This window comes from Ascaphus truei, chromosome 15, assembly GCF_040206685.1.
Source record: "Ascaphus truei isolate aAscTru1 chromosome 15, aAscTru1.hap1, whole genome shotgun sequence".
NCBI classification, from domain to species: Eukaryota; Metazoa; Chordata; class Amphibia; order Anura; family Ascaphidae; genus Ascaphus; species Ascaphus truei.
This window is the reverse complement of record NC_134497.1, coordinates 42184097-42201596: the sequence shown is the minus strand read 5'-3', so window position 1 is coordinate 42201596 and position 17500 is coordinate 42184097. Positions and strand designations below refer to the sequence as shown.

The 17500-nt window shown below is 49.6% G+C and overlaps 1 protein-coding gene across 2 annotated transcripts in view; it reads right to left on the bottom strand.

Annotated features, from left to right (window-relative positions):
* The window catches only part of LOC142466870 (uncharacterized), a 40464-nt gene that overhangs the window by 22833 nt on the left and 131 nt on the right, over nucleotides 1-17500 (bottom strand). For both annotated transcript variants that reach the window (XM_075572417.1, XM_075572416.1), the window contains exons 1-3: nucleotides 17458-17500; nucleotides 16922-17103; nucleotides 1340-1530 (exon numbers count right to left, since the gene is read on the bottom strand). The exon at nucleotides 17458-17500 is cut by the window's right edge and continues 131 nt beyond it. The gene's annotated coding sequence lies outside the window, so the exon portion shown is untranslated. The remainder of the gene's footprint in view (nucleotides 1-1339; nucleotides 1531-16921; nucleotides 17104-17457) is intronic.

Below are 17500 nucleotides of genomic sequence, written 5' to 3'. Positions count from 1 at the left end.
CCCCAAGTCTCTTTAGTTTTTCCTCTTCCGACCGTATACATGGTATACCTGTAGGGTTCCACGTATGTGGCCGGTGAAGTTGGTGCCAATACGCCAAAACTACAAATTTACAGCTTTCTCCAGCCTTACACGTTTCTCATAGTTTTTGGAGCACCGGACTAATGGGCTGATGACAGTTCACTATCTTTTCAGATACCTTAGCAACTAGAATGGCAACACTTTACTGGCCACTAACGGGGGCCACAGGGTTAAGTAATGTTTTTTTTTTTTTTTTTTTTTAAATAAAGTATTAATCCCTTTGGTGCCTGTGGTATACCTTGGTAACAACAGGCATGAAACTGGCTAATGTTATTTTGATCATAGGTTTCTGTAATAGACATTACAGAAGCCTGTGATAGAAATATTAACCCAATGCGGTATGTAACACATTATTAACGGTCACGTTAATTCCCAAATTGTGAGATTGGCCCAAATATCGCACCCAGTAAATTATTACCACAATCTTGATATATATATATATATATATATACATAACCTTAAAATTGCGGTAATAATGCCCATTAGTTCATTATTTCCCCAGGAGCAATATTAACGCGACTTTAACAGAATTTGATATATCTGAGCTGTAGTGTTTTGTTTATGCCTGCGGGACAAACCAAGAACTACTGTAACCATGCTCTATAAGTCACTAAGGTGGCAAAGGGGGGTAGGTAGTGTAGTGTAATGTGTATGTTATATCCTTTGTGGTTAGCTAGGCATGGAAACCGATGACTAGTTGACCCGTGGACTATAAGTGGTTAATATGTACTGAAATGTATTTTAATAACTATTTTATCATCTATTCCATGTTGGTTTAGCTTATCGTGCCCATGTATATAATGGGCAGTATATTGGCCATTATATACATAGGAAAGACAGGGCTAACGCTAGCCTGGAGCAGGTGATAAAATATTTGTGGTATTTCTGCCGTTCATCCCGTTCCGATAAATATCTGAACTTGATGTATGGCAGTTTTTACTTGCAAATGCGGTATTATGACTGTTTTTTTTAATCAGATCCGATGCTTTTAACGGGTCCGATAAAAAGTGCTTTATTTTTGGCGCTGCAACGCTGATTCATTGCACGATGATAATAAGACACTTTTTTTATGCGCGGTAATACGGCATTGTTGGTTACCACAGCTTGATGTATCCGGCCCTTTGACTCAAGTCAGGTTTAGTGATATAAAGTTCTAGTTGACCTATAATGGTGTATGCAGATCTATCAATATTTGCAATGTAACATCAGTAATAAGACAATAGAGATGTAAAAATCACATAACACACATATTCCTGATTACCTAGTGCTGGCGCGTTACTTTTCCACAGCGTACCCCACTTGATACCAAGCTCTTTCCCATATTCATCTCCATACCAGACCAGGATCTCTGTGTGTGGGGGGAGGTCTGTGCAGGTTCTGTAGTAGATTTTCCTGTGCTCCTGCAACGTCACAAGGTTCTGTTCTTCCTCGTTTCTCACACAATTTACAAACCTAAAATTGGGACAGTTAGTGAGGTCTCAAAGTAATGTCTATTTTATAAAGAGCTGAAAAAAGATACAAGTTGTTAATAATGTGACGTCTTTTCTTTCTTCTTACAAGGATTTGGAAAGACAATAAGTGATGGTAATGGTCACAGAGTAATAATAGTCTGGAGAATATAGATGTGGCATTAGCTGCCCAGTAAAGTAGGTAAAGTAGTGTAGGTGACAGCAACCAAAGTTATCCATAATGTCACCAGCTGCTCTGGTTAAATAAGGCTTAGAGAAATGTGACCCTGCGTTCCTAAGACGGGGAAAGACTTGTGGGGTGAGAGGAAAAGGAGCGCTTAGGAGAGCTAGCAAGGAGAAAAGGCGGATTGTACAAACTCTTATGGGTTTGTAATCTCAGGATTTATTTAAACTGAAGCAGAGTAGGAAAATGGTATTTAAAGGGACAGTCCCTCCTAGGAAGAACGTGAACCAATAACACTGGCATATTTAAAAGGTAAAATGTAGCAAATTGTCAAGTTAAAAAACCTGTTTAGCAAACAAAAAAACATAACATTTCCATAGAAAACAAAGTAATTATAAAGCCCTCATTAGTCAAACACATAAATGTTCCTGGAGAAATACAGAACAGGATTTCTTTCACAATACAAATAAGTAAAACAGTTATTTTAACCCTGTGAGTGATGGAGGGGTCAGGTGATCGCTCCCTCACTGATGACAGCACGGACGGGGAGACCCCTCCCTCCTATCGCACGTAGTGATAGATCCATCCTGCCCTGCACAGGAGCACAGAATTACATCTCCCCTAGGAAAACCAGCAGGATTACTATGACGTAGCTATTACATCATGGGGCCAGACGCGGTGACATAGCAGCTACATCAAAAGGGCACCCGAAGGGTTAAATGGTGATTTCATCCTTTTCAAGGCAGCCGTGTACTCCAAGAGATTTCATGTTTTCCCGCCGCTAGGTTGGATTTAAAGCAGAAGTTCAAAAAAATAAAACAAAAAAAGTGTGTGTGCCGAACACGCGTATTTTAAGTGAAACTTCTTTGTGTTTTGACACAGAAATTGTATTTGTGATGGTGATATTTTTCATTAAAAATCAAAACACAATTTCAGTGTGCGCGGGCGCGCCAGTCAGTGTGCGCGGGCGCGCCAGTCAGTGTGCGCGGGCGCGTCAGTCAGTGTGCGCGGGCGCGCCAGTCAGTGTGCGCGGGCGCGTCAGTCAGTGTGCGCGGGCGCGTCAGTCAGTGTGCGCGGGCGCGCCAGTCAGTGTGCGCGGGCGCGCCAGTCAGTGTGCGGGGGCGCGCCAGTCAGTGTGCGGGGGCGCGCCAGTCAGTGTGCGGGGGCGCGCCAGTCAGTGTGCGGGGGCGCGCCAGTCAGTGTGCGGGGGCGCGCCAGTCAGTGTGCGGGGGCGCGCCAGTCAGTGTGCGGGGGCGCGCCAGTCAGTGTGCGCGGGCGCGCCAGTCAGTGTGCGCGGGCGCGCCAGTCAGTGTGCGCGCCAGTCAGTGTGCGCGGGCGCGCCAGTCAGTGTGCGCGGGCGCGCCAGTCAGTGTGCGCGCCAGTCAGTGTGCGCGGGCGCGCCAGTCAGTGTGCGCGGGCGCGCCAGTCAGTGTGCGCGCCAGTCAGTGTGCGCGGGCGCGCCAGTCAGTGTGCGCGGGCGCGCCAGTCAGTGTGCGCGGGCGCGTCAGTCAGTGTGCGCGGGCGCGTCAGTCAGTGTGCGCGGGCGCGTCAGTCAGTGTGCGCGCCAGTCAGTGTGCGCGGGCGCGTCAGTCAGTGTGCGCGCCAGTCAGTGTGCGCGGGCGCGCCAGTCAGTGTGCGCGGGCGCGTCAGTCAGTGTGCGCGGGCGCGTCAGTCAGTGTGCGCGGGCGCGTCAGTCAGTGTGCGCGGGCGCGCCAGTCAGTGTGCGCGCCAGTCAGTGTGCGCGGGCGCGCCAGTCAGTGTGCGCGGGCGCGCAAGTCAGTGTGCGCGTCAGTCAGTGTGCGCGGGCGCGCCCGTCAGTGTGCGCGGGCGCGCCAGTCAGTGTGCGCGTCAGTCAGTGTGCGCGGGCGCGTCAGTCAGTGTGCGCGCCAGTCAGTGTGCGTGGGCGCGCCAGTCAGTGTGCGCGGGCGCGCCAGTCAGTGTGCGCGGGCGCGCCAGTCAGTGTGCGCGCCAGTCAGTGTGCGCGGGCGCGCCAGTCAGTGTGCGCGCCAGTCAGTGTGCGCGGGCGCGCCAGTCAGTGTGCGCGCCAGTCAGTGTGCGCGGGCGCGTCAGTCAGTGTGCGCGGGCGCGCCAGTCAGTGTGCGCGGGCGCGTCAGTCAGTGTGCGCGGGCGCGCCAGTCAGTGTGCGCGGGCGCGTCAGTCAGTGTGCGCGCCAGTCAGTGTGCGCGGGCGCGTCAGTCAGTGTGCGCGCCAGTCAGTGTGCGCGGGCGCGCCAGTCAGTGTGCGCGGGCGCGCCAGTCAGTGTGCGCGCCAGTCAGTGTGCGCGGGCGCGTCAGTGTGCGCGGGCGCGCCAGTGAGTGTGCGCGCCAGTCAGTGTGCGCGGGCGCGCCAGTCAGTGTGCGCGCCAGTCAGTGTGCGCGGGCGCGTCAGTGTGCGCGGGCGCGCCAGTCAGTGTGCGCGGGCGCGCCAGTCAGTGTGCGCGGGCGCGCCAGTCAGTGTGCATACCAGTCAGTGTGCGTGGGAGCGCTAGTCAGTGTGCATACCAGTCAGTGTGCGTGGGAGCGCTAGTCAGTCAGTGTGTGCGTCAGTGTGCGCACACGTGTCAGTCAGCCAGTGTGCGTGTCAGTCAGTGTGCGTGTCAGTCAGTGTGCTTGCGTGCGCGTCAGTCAGTGCGCGCGTCGTTCAGTGTGCGTGTCAGTCAGTGTGCGCGCGTGCCAATGTGCGTGTGTCAGTCAGTGTGGGTGTCAGTCAGTGTGCTTGTCAGACAGTGTGCGCGCGCCAGTCAGCACGCACGCCAGTCAGTGTGTGTGCGCGCGCGCCAGTCAGTGTTCACTTCAATGTCCCCTTCCATATGCGCATCAATGTAATCCAAACACTGACAAATGATTAGCTAAATTGTGATCGATCCGTTCTCCTGTGATCAATCGGTGAAGATTCAGCTCGAGGGGTCACTAAATCCCTGTGTAACGCAGTCAGTGGAACACATTTATATTCATATGTGTTATGCGTTCCACTGACGTGTGCTCGCTCGCGAGCCCTGGTCCTGTCTCATGGGGCTTCTCCAGCAGCATCTCCCGTCGCAGTATTGTGTGTGTGTCAGTGTGTGCTTTGCTACAGTAGTCCCATGCTGTGCTTAAAAGCTGTGTGAACGGCGATGCGTCAGCTTAAATGGGCTCCATGTGAATGGATATTCCAGGCAAAAGGTGACACATTGTGTGCTCATTTGCATGTCGTTTCCCAGAATCCTTTGCTGTAGTGGGAGCACTGTATGCAAGGTGATAATGGTTGAAAGGCAGGGTTGCAGACCTGTCTAAGACATGTGGATGTGCTCACAAGTGATATTCTTTATTGAACACACACACACACACACACACACACACACACACACACACACACACACACAGTTAATGAAAAAACAGTTTGCACTCACAGTTTCTCAAATGTAGGCAGATGCTCGTCCCATATAGAAACATGTAAAAGGTTACCAGGAAAATCCAGGTAACAAAGAGACAGCACACCGCAGTATAATTAAATAAATAAAGGGGCAGCCCTGTGTTAATACACTTTATTTATTTCATTATACTGCGGTGTGCTGTCTCTTTGTTACCTGGATTTCCCCGTTTACCTTTTTTATAATAAATATATATATATATATATATATATATATATATAAATATATATATAAAATAGGTGTAATATGTCATGTGTTGTTGTTCATCTGAGGTTGTATTTACCTAATTTTTAGACCTGCTAAGGAACAGATGATTGTTATTATGTCCTGATATGTAAAACCATGTAATTCAAAGAGGGTGTACTTTCTTTTTTCACATGACTGTATGTGCCGCAGGTGAGGTGTGCCCTGATCTCTTCTCTCTGCTGCAGTCGGAGTTTACTTGTGGAGACACTGACTACATCCAGGTCACAGCTCTGTGTCCTACTGCGCATGCTCACACTAAGGGGATCATGGGAGTTGTAGTTTTTAGACTTCAAAACGGATCACGTGTCACATACTGTGTAGATTAGAAAAAGACAGTAACATTTCCCAGGCTCTGTGCTAGGGAAAGGAGAAAATTTAAACAACTTACCGTAATTTTGTTTTCCTGGAACCATGACAGTGGGCACATAGTTACCCTCCCTATGTATGTCTAATGCCTATGTGCCCACTGTCATGGTTCCAGGAAAAGAAAATTACGGTAAGTTGTTTAAATTTTCTCCTTTCCTGATCACCCTGGCAGTGGGCACCATTGGGACATACCCAAGCAGTGCAAATTTTAGGGAGGGATACATCAGAATAGACAACACCAGTTTAATGCCTTATCAGTTTGACCTTTATTAATACACTTTACACTTTATTTTACTACAGTTTCTAAGACTCTACGCCCAAAGCTTGCGTCAGCTGATGATTGTACGTCTCGTCTGTAGTATTTCAAGAATGTATTGAATGAGGACCAGACTGCCGCTATGCAAATCTGTCCTGGTGTATCCTGGGCTTTAAATGCCCATGAAGTAGACATGGCCCTTGTAGAATGAGCTTTAATGTTCAAAGGTTTATCTTGTCCTTTGCTTTCATAAGCCTTTTAATACAAGACACTATCCACTGGGAAATTGTTGTCTTTGAAGCTTCTTGACCTTTCTTCGGTCCCTCTGGAATTGATGAATAGTCTGTCTGACTTTCTGATATCTCGCATCCTTTCCAGGTACACTTTTAGACATCTTACCACCTCTAACTTGTGTAGTCTTTCTTCTTTCTTATTCTTTGGTTCTGGACAGAATGTCGGAATCACAATTTCTTGATTTATGTGGAACTGTGATACAACTTTTGGCAGGAATTGATGTACTGGTCTGAGAACTGCCTTGTCTCGATGTATGACTAGGAATGGTTCCTTGGCTGATAGAGCCTGTAGTTCTCCCACTCTCCTTGCTGAGGTGATTGCTATCAAAACGCCATTTTTCATGATAACCCTTTCAAGCCTATCTCCTGTATAGGTTCAAACGGAGCTGCTGTTAGTACATCCAATACTAGGGACCAGTCCCATGTAGGTACCCTGTTCTTGATTTGAGGCCTTAACCTTTTAACTGCCTGAAAGAATCTGATGATCAATCTTTCCATTGCCAGATTTCTTTCCAACAAGGCTGATAGTGCAGACACCTGTACTTTCAATGAGCTAAGACTGAGACCTTTCTGAAATCCTTTTTGCAGGAACTCCACAATTGATCCAATTCTAGGTGAAAGGACTTCTGTTTTCCCTTTTCACCCCAATCGCGAAAGCAAAGCCAGATTCTATGGTATACTTTCGATGTGGAACTTTCCCTTGCTTGTAAAAGGGTTTGGATTGTTTTGTCTGAACAACCTTTCAGTCTCAATGTTTCCTGCTCAATTGCCATGCCGTCAAGCCCATTGTTTGGCATTCGGATGACATATTGGCCCCTGTCGCATCAACCCTTTGCGATCTGGTATGTGCCATGGTGTATCTACTGCCATATTTACCAAGTGTGTGAGCCAAAGCCTTCTTGGCCAGTAGGGTGCTATGAATATCACCTCTGCTTGGTCTTCCCTGATTTTCCTGATTGTTTCCGGAATTAAGGGAATTGGAGGGAACAGGTATACCAACTTGAAGTGCCATTTGAAACTGAGAGCATCTGTACCCTGTGCACTTGGATGAAACTGTCTGGCACAGTAGCTCCTTACCTTGCGGTTTTGGTGTGTCGCCATGAGATCTATGTCTGGCTGACCCCATCGCTCTACCAGTTCTTGAAACACCTGTGGCTATAATGCCCCTTCTCCTGAGTGTATGATGTTCCGACTTAGAAAGTCTGCTGTGACATTTTCTAGTCCTGGGATATGTATGGCTGTAATTTCCTACAAGTGGCACTCTGCCCAAAAGAGGATTTCTGCTGTGAGGTTCATCAGCTTTCTGCTCCTGGTTCCTCTTTGTTCGGCTATATACTTGACAACTGACCTGTTTGATTCTATTTTTATACAGCCACCTCTTATATGGTCTTGGAAAGCTTCTAAGGCCCTGTACTGCTTTTAATTCCAGCAGATTTGATGGAAGATGCTTTTCCTGCTTTGTCCAGGTTCCTTGCACCAATGTTTCTCCCATCTGGGCACCCCGACCTGTGTTGCTCGCATCTGTTGTAATTCTTACTCATTGCACTGGGTGTAGTGTTTGTCTTTTTTCCAGGTTTCGGGTATCTTCCCTCCACTTTAATTCTTGTTTTGTGTGTGGGTGTAACAAGATTCTTGGTGTCATATGTATTGCTGCCCATTTTCTGACGCTTAATGTTGAAGCGAATTTCCCTATGAGCTTCATGCATTCTTCTGCTGAAGTCCTGGTAGCTTTCCTGAGCTTCTTTGTTGCATGGCTATGTCTTGCCTCTTTGCGTCTGGTAGTCTCACTTCTCCTTTTGCTGTATCCAATTCTACCCCCAGAAATCTTAACAGCTGAGTGGCATGAGATGGCTCTTGTTTCTGTTTATTAACCAACCGTGGTGTTCCAGGCAGGTTATACCATCTTCTGGTCTTGTTGGAGTTTCTCCAGACTCCCTGATTTTACCCGGATGTCGTCCAGGTACGGGTATATTTCTACCCCTCTTCTCTCATTTCTGCCCCTAGAAGGGCTAGAACCTTTATAAACGTCCTTGGGGAAGTCGCCAGACCAAATGGCAGTGCTGTGTACTGATAATGATCTTGATTTACTGTAAACCTTAGGCATCTTTGGTGTCCCTTTGCTATGGGCACCTGTAGATAAGCATCTCCTAAGTCTTATTGCCACCATCCAGTCTCCTGGTTGTAGCTCTTGAATAATCAGGTTCACACTTCTTAGGTCTAGAATTGCTCTGTACTCCCTTGTAGGTTCCTTACTAGAAAAATTCTGGAATAAATTTCACGTCCTCTTCCTGAGGTACCTTCTTTATTACTTCTGCTTGTAATAATTTCTTTAAAGCCGAATTATTCTGCCTTCTTTTTTCCTTGGACTGTATCCATGTTAAGAACATATTTCTTCTTGGCATCTCTCTAAATTCTATACTGTACCCCTGATGAATGGTCTGTAATACCCAATTGTCCTGTATCGTTTGGGCCCATGTTGCAGAAAACTGCTTCAGTCGCCCTCCTACTGGCAACTGTCACAAAAAAGCCGGTCCTGACCGTCCCTCCATGTTGTTTGTCTTGGAGATGACCTGCCAGGTCTATATGCCTTTGCTTCCTTATATTGGTTTCTATTAGCCTGTTGGAAACCGAATCTTCTGCTTTTCCTGAGGTAAAAAGTGCTCTTACCTCCTGATGCTTTTGTTATTATTGCATCCAGTTTGTTACCGAAGAGGAACTCACCTTCAATGGTAATCCACACAAGTTGTTCTTTGATGCTGTGTCAGCCATCCACTGTCTGAGCCATAAAGCCCTTCTTGCTGATACCGCCAGCACCATAGATTTTGCTGCTCATTTTACTTCGGACAGTGCTTAAGAATAGCACTTCTTTCCACACCTTTGTGTATTGCTTCTTCAATGTTGGCAACTATGGAAGGTATGAGGATGTTCCTGCGGTAACGTATGTTTTCTTCCATACGTATCCATCTTCCTATCCATAGCGTCCTCCAATGACGCAAGTTCCTTATTGGAATTGTGGTCTTCTCTACTATTCTGGAAATAGCAGTATCCACCTTTGGGCTGACACCCAAAATTTTACCTCCTCTTGTGGGAATGGATACATCTTCCCAAACCTTTTAGGCGTAAATACTCTGGCGTCTGGTTGCGCCAACTCCACCTGAATGAGGTCCTTAACTACTTGATGGATAGTAAAGACTCTACCTTTTTAAAGTAGTAGCAGTAGTAGCAGTAGTAGTAGCAGTAGTAGCAGCAGTAGCAGCAGCAGCAGCAGCAGTAGCAGCAGCAGCCTGCTTAGCCTGTCAAAGCAGGCCAGTACAGAAACTCTTGAAGCAGCCAGGACACTTTTTGTCTCGCCCCAAATTTTTTATCTTTTTTGTGGGTTAACTCCTCAATGTCTTCCAGTTCCACCTGTATCATGGCTTTGATGAGTGGATCCACCCTTTCTACATCAAATTCAGATTCCTTCCTGAATATCCCTATCTGATGAATCCATTTCACTCTCTGACACATGAAAACAATCAATGTCAGACCCATATGATGAAAAAACCTTTCCCCTTATCCAGACTGGTCTGGGATCTAGATCTTTCCTGCGCAGGGTTAACAGCTTGCTGTACTGCCGCATCAACTCTCTGTTTAACAGCCTCCTTCATCAATAAAGAAAATTCTCATTTGTTCATTGGTATCACCTGCAGGTGTCTTAAGACAATCTTCACATAATTACTTCCCTATTAGGGCTGGTTTCTCACAAGCTGAACACCATTTAGTTTTCTTAGCAACCTTTCATTTATGTTGCAGGGATTCCCCCGTCCCTTTTGAAGATCCTGCTTCTGGGAGGGTAACCACCGAACTAATTTATAAAAACAAAATAAATACTAAACATACACCCTAATGTATATATACCATCTCTCTTTTCCCATGTAGAACTAAAACTAAGGACTCACCTAGTCTTGGGAACTGATGTTTTGGGTGTTTCCATTTTTGAATCCATATCCAGCACTTGGCTTCTCCCTGCTGAGCGTTCCATGCTGCAGCTTTCACTCACACATACACCGTGTGGTCGTCGCTTCTCTGACGTCATCAAGTGCTCGTGTACGGCTCGCGTGTCTGTGCACGCATTTGCCGGCGTTACGTGCACGCTCCCGAGCGGCCGCCTGCACTGTACCCTTTTACCGCAGTATCTCAGATACACATGCGGTCAATATGAACCTCCTTCGGTTCGCAGCAGAATTACTGGGGTAGTTCACCGCCGCGTTCCATACGCTAGTGCGATCAATTGAGCCTCCTCTGCTCGCAGCTATGGCTGCTCCCCCCTCCGCCTGTAGCGGGCTGCTGGGTACTTTACCGCAGCGTACCATACGCTTAAGCGGTGAGTCTGGGCCTCCACGGCTCCCAGCTGCAGCTGCTGTGCGCCTTCGATCGGTCCTGGGCTTTGCACCTAAGCTTCCCCGCCCGCGGCTGCGGCTGCAGCTGTTCCCCCCCCCCCCCCCCCCCCAACAGGGGCTCCCCCGACTCTAAGAGGTCTCCGACTTGTCACCCGTAGGGCGCATCGCGGAGCTTCAGGGCAGAGAGGCTGAGACCCTGGATATCTGCACAAGGTGCAGTAGGTGAGCCCTGTTAGAAAATAACAAATCCTACTCCTAGCTGTGAGGACAGGAAAAAGACTAAGGTGCAGGTAGAGGGAGGGGCCTTATATGGCCTACCTGCAAAAGTCTACTTCCTGTCCTACCTAGAGTGAGAAGGGATTAACCCAATGGTGCCCACTGCCAGGGTGATCAGGAAAGATAGTTTCTGCTGCATGTAGCTGTGTATACTCCTCTCAGTCCTGAATATATCTCAGTAAAGCTGCTTCAGTTCCTCCCTTTTCAGAGACCCCCACACAGAGCGCCCCCCCGCTCCGTCATACAGAGCCCCCCCCCCCGCACAGAGTCCCCCTCTACTACCTCTCACAGAGTCCCCTCCTACTCCCTTACAAAGAGCCCCTCCCCCTGCTCCCTCACACAGAGCCCCACACGGGGGGGGGGGGGGGGGGGAGGAGGGAGTTCCCTTCCGAGGACTTTATTTTTAGGAAATAGAATATAAAATAGTGCAAATTGATGCAAATAGTGAAATGTAGAAAACTTATTAACTGAAGTACACATATATGTACACCCCCCCCCGCCTCCTCCCTACCTCTCGGCTGTGCTCTGATCTCTCCTCTTCTCTCTCTATTTTTATATTCTCTCTCCTACTGCGCATTGCAGCAGGCGAGCCCTGAATCTATAAAACTGAAATTTTGTCTGTGGTGTTGTGCGTTTTGTGAATGGTTGCCGCCCGCCCACGGCTCTGCTCTCATTGCCGCCGGGGTGGGGTGACGTCACGGGCAGGGCGTAAGCCTCACACCGCGTGCGCCGCCCCAGCAGTTTCCTGGCTCTCCCCCTTCCCCCGGCTCTCTCTGGCTCTCCCTTCCCCAGGGCTCCCCCCCAGAGCCCGCTCTCCCTTCCCCGGCACTCTCCCTTCCGCGGCGCTACCCCCCAGAGCCTGCTCTCCCTTCTGCGGCGCTACCCCCCAGAGCCCGCTCTCCCTTCCCCGGCGCTCACCCCCAGAGCCCGCTCTCCCTTCCCCGGCGCTCACCCCCAGAGCCTGCTCTCCCTTCCCCGGCGCTCACCCCCAGAGCACGCTCTCCCCTCCCCCGGCGCTCACCCCCAGAGCCCGCTCTCCCTTCCCCGGCGCTCACCCCCAGAGCCCGCTCTCCCTTCCCCGGCGCTCACCCCCAGAGCCCGCTCTCCCTTCCCCGGCGCTCACCCCCAGAGCCCGCTCTCCCTTCCCTGGCGCTCACCCCCAGAGCCCGCTCTCCCTTCCCCGGCGCTCACCACCAGAGCCCGCTCTCCCTTCCCTGGCGCTCACCCCCAGAGGCCGCTCTCCCTTCCCCGGCGCTCACCCCCAGAGGCCGCTCTCCCTTCCCCGGCTCTTCCCCCCAGATCTCTCCCAGACATTCCGTGCTCAGTGCCGCTTCCTGCATGGCTCCGCCGTCTGAGGTACGGTGGGAGACATGCAACATGCCACTCAAAAACCCACCCAGTCACTAACCCACCCACCCACCCACTAACCCACCCACCCAGTCACTAACACACTCACCCTTCCACCCACCCAACCTGTCACGATGGGCTGGTCAGGCTTGTAATAAAGGGGTCACCCCCCAGGTACCAGTTTCAAAAATGTCCAAAACTGGATATTCATATCTCCGGTTTGGTGATAGCTGGAGGGCTGGAATTTGGCCACTGGATAGTCATGCCTCCAGCATGATTGCATGGCAATTTTCAGCCCTCTCATACTAACCGAATGGAGGGTATTGCACCTGAATAGTTGCGGTCACCGCCATAGGGAAAAAATGTGTTGACGGTTTTAAAATGACTAAAACCTGAAATCATTATCTCCGGTTCGGTGGGGGATGGAGGACTGAGAGTTGGCCACCAGGTAATCTCACCTCCGGCATGGTTGAATGGCCATTCCCAGCCCTTTCAGCCTAACTGAACAGAGGATAATTAACTGTATAAAGTGTGGTTGTCGCCATTGACTTCAATGGCGGAGAAATGTGGTTTGTATAACATGATGTTTTAAACCCAATATTGCTATCTCCGGTTCGGTGATACCTAGAGGGCTGAAATTTGGCCACCATGCAGTCACACCTCAAGCATGATTGCATGGCAATTTGCAGCCCTCTCGGATCAACCAAACAGAGTATTTTGATATGTATAAATTGTTATAGGCATACTGTAGTTTGCTGCCTATTGTAAAGCCCTCGAAAGTTACTGGCCCAGGAGGTATGTTAATGGCCAGCGCGCCGGGCTGTCTGAGTAGCAAGCTCAGAACAATGGCTCCCTCCCCCGGATTAAGTATGCAGGGTGGAGAAAGAGCAGGACATGGCTATTCATGTTAAGTGTGATACTTCACACCTCTGGTCAGAGTTTCCTGGTCCAGATACCCAGATGGCAGACTTTTAGACGCCAACTTTGTAGTGTGGGGCTAAGGAAATGGGCCTCTGCCAGAGGACTGTGCGCATGTGCCAAACCCCTGTGGGCAAATACTACTTTGCTTCCCACTTTAGCTGGCACAAGGTAATTGGGTCCAGGTAATTGTTAACCAATACCGGAGCCCCAATGATAAGGGATCGAACTCAAATCCCATATAAGTGATTGTAAGCTCTATACCCATTGTTCTTCGTTATTGTACCTGATGCAATGCTAGCCTGTGTCCTGGGCTATTTCATCTGTCCCCTTCCCAAGTAAGTGTATATATTCCGTTTGTTATTTGTCCAACATTGTGTGTCCACCTGTCTTTTAAGGAATAAAATCTCTTTATTATATCACAGCCGTATTCAATTCAACCCAGAGTATTTGGTGTATATTATAATCCTGTGGCTACCATGACACACACACACACACACACACACACACAAAAGTCACTACAAGTCACTAACCCACCCACCCAGTCACTAACCCATCCACCCAGTCACCCACCCAAGCAGTCACACACACCCACCCAGTCACACACACCCACCCAGTCAGTCACACACCCACCCAGTCAGTCACACACACCCACCCACTAAAAGTCACACACCCACCCACTAAAAGTCACTAACCCACCCACTAAAAGTCACTAACCCACCCACTAAAAGTCACCCACCCACACAATCACTCGCTCAGTCACCCGCCCACACAATCACTCGCTCACTCACCTGCCCACTCGCCTGCTCACCCAGCCACCCACCCGCTCGCTCACCCACCCACACAGTCACCCACCCACACAGTCACCCACTCACACAGTCACCCACTCACACAGTCACCCACTCACACAGTCACCCACTCACACAGTCACCCAGTCACCCACTCACAGTCACTGTCACTGTCACCCACTCACACAGTCACTGTCACCCAGTCTCTGTCACCCACCCACACAGTCTCTGTCACCCACCCACAGTCTCTGTCACCCACCCACACAGTCTCTGTCACCCACCCACACAGTCTCTGTCACCCACCCACACAGTCTCTGTCACCCACCCACACAGTCTCTGTCACCCACCCACACAGTTACTGTCAAGTAACTGTCACCCAACCAGTCACCCACGCACGCAGTCACCTGTCTTTTGTTGAAAATATAAAAATAAACAGGTTGCATTGTAATGTTTTTTCCTGTATCACAAATGAACAAACACACACTTGCCTAGCCAAGTGCAAAGAGACCCCTATAGTACCAGCACTCACTGGAGTGATGTATAGTGTATGAAGGATAAAACGTAACCTATAATGGTTTAATCTAATTAATAAAATGGTTGGACATAACACACAGACTAACAACACCTTAAACAACTGGTAACAAACCAATAAAATAAATATTAAACAATACACTCCCAAACCAAACCTAGGTTGTTGGAATGGTAAAACAGAGGGACTAATCGTATGTAAATATCCAACACCTTTTACCCAGTTTGGATGGTAATAGGGGAGGTGGTCTGTGCATTCCAATTATCCTAGGGAGTGAAACTTTGCTTATGCAGAGCTAACATTCTTCCCTTATCATCAGGGCCGAAAGTCCTTGGCGTCTTGCCAGAGCATCTGGTCAAGTTTCACGGGAGTAAACAGCAAAAAAAAAATGAAGTTAACAAAGAGGGACAAAGTGGATACTAAAATATATATTAACAGAAGGTGAATCAGATAGGTGGGTGTATATGTTAATCAGTGTTGTGTGTAATGAGTGTAAGACCACATACCATATTCACCATGCTGTATAGCCACATTAGTTACCTGATCTCCTGCTGAAGTATATGCTCGGTGGTGTAACAACACCAAACTAATTGATAACCATAAATCTTTGTACAAATGCAATGTCATACAAAGTGTTATCGATAGCAGCATGTAACAGGGATTAGTGTGGCTACAATCTTGCTAAGTTGGTTATGTTCTTGATATAATTAAAAAAGAAATTACATATAAGTCATGACTCAGGCTAGTGAGATAGTCTTTATTATGGGAGTGATAGCAACACAATTAAAATACCTGAATAATATCAAGGTAGGCTACAATGTAGCTGGGTATACTATATTGGTGATTGATAAGCTCAAAATTGTTCGCAGGATACAGTTGACAGTCTGTAAAAATGTAAACAGTATACTGATGGTCAAATGTATTATACTGTGAAGATATATGCAGAGCCTATTAACAGTAGCATATAGTGTAGTCAAACTCCAATATCTTCTTAGAGCAGTATATGGTCGTCAGAGTAACCCCCCCACCTGCACCCACAATGAGCCACCGCACAACCCTCTTGCCCGCCCCCCCAGTGAGCCGCCACCGGACAGCTCTGAAGAGGGGGAGGGAAAATCACAACCCTCCTGCCCCCCCACGGCGAGCTCTGAAGGAGGGGGAATTGGAGATGTGAAGGGGAGGTGGGTGCAGGTCCATAACCCAGGGGTGGAAATCAAAGGTGTGAAGGGGGGGAAATGGAGCTGTGAAGGGGGGGAAATGGAGCTGTGAAGGGGGGGAAATGGAGCTGTGAAGGGGGGGGCCGAGCTGTGAAAGGGGGGGAATCGCACATGTGAACGCGGGGGGGGGGGTGACACAACTGTGAAAAGGGGGACAGGAGCTGTGAAGGGGGGACAGGAACTGTGAAGGGGGGACAGGAACTGTGAAGGGGGGGACAGGAACTGTGAAGGGGGGGACAGGAACTGTGAAGGGGGGGACAGGAACTGTGAAGGGGGGGACAGGAACTGTGAAGGGGGGGACAGGAACTGTGAAAGGGGGGACAGGAACTGTGAAAGGGGGGACAGGAACTGTGAAAGGGGGGACAGGAACTGTGAAAGGGGGAATGAAGCTGTGAACGGGGGGAAGCTGTGAAGGGGGGGACAGGAGCTGTGATGGGGGAATGAAGCTGTGAACGGGGGGAAGCTGTGAAGGGTGGGGAACAGAGCTGTGAAGGGGGGAGGGAACGGAGCTGTGAAGGGGGGAGGGAACGGAGCTGTGAACGGGGGGGGGGGTAACGGAGGAGTGAACGAGGGGGGCGGAACTGGGAAGGTGGGGGGGCGGAACTGGGAAGGTGGGGGGCCGCATTCATGTGCAGGGCGGGGGCCCAGATTGCTGTCAACGGAGGAGAAACAGACAGGGGGGAGGGAGAGAGGGCAATGGGGAGGGAGAGAGGGCAATGGGGAGGGAGAGAGGGCAATGGGGAGGGAGAGAGGGCAATGGGGAGGGAGAGAGGGCAATGGGGAGGGAGAGAGGGCAATGGGGAGGGAGAGAGGGCAATGGGGAGGGAGAGAGGGCAATGGGGAGGGAGAGAGGGCAATGGGGAGGGAGAGAGGGCAATGGGGAGGGAGAGAGGGCAATGGGGAGGGAGAGAGGGCAATGGGGAGGGAGAGAGGGCAATGGGGAGGGAGAGAGGGCAATGGGGAGGGAGAGAGGGCAATGGGGAGAGAGAGAGAGGCAATGGAGAGAGAGAGGCAATGGGGAGAGAGAGGCAGGGGTGAGTGGAGAGAGAGGGGGAGAAGAGATAGGGGGTGAGCAGAGAGAGCGCGGGAGTGGGAAAATTAAATTCCGGCCAACGCTGGGTATATCAGCTAGTACACACATATATATATATACACACATATATATGTACCTACGCACGCACACCTACCTATCATTGCCGCAGGCAGCTGTGCTCTGATCTCTCCTCTCTCTGCTGCAGATTCACTTTCCCAGAAGTGGAGATACTGACTACATCCAGGTCACAGCTCTGTGTCCTACTGCGCATGCTCACACTAAAGGGATCATGGGAGTTGTAGTTTTTAGACTTCCAAACGGATCACGTGTCACATACTGTGTAGATTAGAAACAAGACAGTAACATTTCCCAGGCACTGTGCTAGGGGAAGATAGTTTCTGCTGCATGTAGCTGTGTATACTCCTCTTGGTCCTTAATATAGCACAGTAAAGCTGCTTCTGTTCCTCCCTTTTGACCGATGTTCATATGACATAACCCCTGAGCCTGTAATACATGTGTAACCCTGATTCACCTCCCCAATCTCACATAGGGTCTCTTTGGGAATCTACTGCTCTGGTTACCTGAGTGTATGTGCTGTAGACCTGATAGTAACAGGGGGCCCTGAGTCTCCCGTGATGACATGGGGTATAACAGGACAGGTTTCTGGGGTGAACCCTGAACTCTACTTACAACTGGTGCTGCACCTCAATCTCATGCAGCCCCCAGGTTGGGG